Below are 2,024 nucleotides of genomic sequence, written 5' to 3'. Positions count from 1 at the left end.
TAGAGATGACTTCCTGTGCCAAGTTAATCCTGTTTGTTGTACAAGTAAAGTTTTCGTAGACTTTTAAGCAATCTTTGTGCTTTTTTTGAGGTAAACAGATGCAAATTTACGTAGTTTCATTGACGCCTCTCTTGTGATCACAACGAATTCAGCTGACCCGGAAGTTACTGTCAGCCTTTTATGACGCTCCTGTTGGGAGTGTCAAAGGCTAGAACTCTGATCTACATGGAGTTTATTACGAACACAGAGAATGACCATCTCCTAGTTGCCTGGACACTGACTCCATTGGTAAAGCACTACACTGGTCTTACAAAAGTCATAGGCTCGAAGTCATAGGTTCTTTCCCTTTTATTTGTCAGAGAATAAGCTCAGGCCGCGTCCGTGCGAAATACACGAAGTCGGAGTGAAGTAATGGTCTGTTTTTGTAGAGATACTGCGCAGAAAAATTGTCCATGATTCGTGAGCTTCCCGTGAGTTTGATGCAAGCTAAAGCCGCTAGAGAATCCCGTCCTCTCGAGCAGAGAATGTTGAGTCGATGTAAAATAACTAGTTGGAGCGAAGTACCGATTACTTTTTGGTGACCCAGAAACGAGTATCTTACTTCACCACCTAGACGGTTGTAGTATTTTACCGGAAACGCCACCATTTAGTGAACTTTAATTAAACTGAAAATTAGCAAAGGTAAGGGCTATTTGTCGACTCGTGTTTTTCTAGGTGGGATTTTCCTATGGAGGAGTTAATTGCAATGTTTTATGTGACTCTTAATTTAACCCCTTCGAAGCTGTTTCACAGTTATTTCCTTATTTCGAATTTTTTTAACAGCCAGCATTTAATTTAGCACTGAGCTGAGGTCAGTTCTTGGGACGTGATCAACCCACCTGCTGCACCTTGTTACCGGTATACGTTAGGGTTAAACATCAATTAAGCACCCAATAACCGCAGCGCATTTCGTTCCAAATTGTTCGTGTGTGCAGACCATTGTTATTGCGCATAAGCTCTGTGCATCTCGAGACACTCGGGTTCCTATGGTTGGTGCTTATTAATACAGGGATATTTTTGCGCGGTTCAAAACTATGCAGAGAAAGCAGATCTTAGCAAGTGCTCTTGGTATCCAGAAAGAAAATTGGGCGTAACCACGCATTTTTCAGAAATAATTAAGCTTCACTTTGAAAAAGAACGCCATACATTGTTTGCATTTTGAAGCTTTTTACAAATATTTAACAATTATTCGCCGAAGGCGAAGTGATTATCGGTGAATATTCACCGAGACGAAGGCGAGGTGAATATTCACCTATAATCACTGAGCCTGACGCGAATAATTGTTTTAGTATAAATACACAGGTGATTATTTCAAAAAAAAAAGAAAACATTTCAAAGCGAAATCATCTTCACTTACAGTGGCAAAACGACTACTGGCAGCCATTTTGTCGGTCGAGGTGATTATCGGCTGATAATCCGAGATAGCGAGCCAATGAGAGCACGCGATTTTGTATAATCACCTGTGTATTTATACTAATGTTGGTTAAGTATCTTCGAAAAATGCGTGGTTCCCTTAATTTTCTTTTTCGATTTTAATAACACTTGTTAATTAAGATCTCCTTTTCCCGCACGTTCAGTAAACCGCGCAAAAATACCTTTGAATTAGTAGGCACCGTCCTCAATTAAACATTAATTGTGAATATTTTACCCTTGCAACGAATCAAGAACTTGGATGGTATTTCACTTTCAGCATAAATAAAGCAACTCATCTCTTTGTTTCAGAACAAGGAGAAGGTGCAGACGATAAGCCAGAACAACTAGTACAAGTGCAAGTGAACATGGATACAACGATAAACGGACCCGTGAGCTGCTCCTTCCACAGGAATCCTACTGCATACAATATTTATGCTAAGGTCACCTATTCTTCGTTGTTTCCTTTACTTCTATTTGTCTAAGTGTGTTTCGACTCGTTCCTTCAAATTTGATCATTTTTTTGGCCAGTGTCATCAGGAGACAAGACAGAGGGAAAAAACTATATTTTTCCA

General features: G+C 39.8%; 1 protein-coding gene across 2 annotated transcripts in view; it reads left to right on the top strand.

Moving 5' to 3' along the window:
* The first annotated feature begins 1,725 nt into the window (after positions 1-1,725).
* LOC137982848 (RYamide receptor-like) overlaps positions 1,726-2,024 on the top strand; it is a 3,394-nt gene continuing 3,095 nt past the window's right edge. For both annotated transcript variants that reach the window (XM_068830002.1, XM_068830004.1), the window contains exon 1: positions 1,726-1,892. The gene's annotated coding sequence lies outside the window, so the exon portion shown is untranslated. The remainder of the gene's footprint in view (positions 1,893-2,024) is intronic.

Source organism: Montipora foliosa, chromosome 13 (genome assembly GCF_036669935.1).
Source record: "Montipora foliosa isolate CH-2021 chromosome 13, ASM3666993v2, whole genome shotgun sequence".
Lineage (NCBI taxonomy): Eukaryota > Metazoa > Cnidaria > Anthozoa > Scleractinia > Acroporidae > Montipora > Montipora foliosa.
Note: the sequence above shows the minus strand (reverse complement) of the source record. Positions and strands in the feature narration are given on the sequence as shown.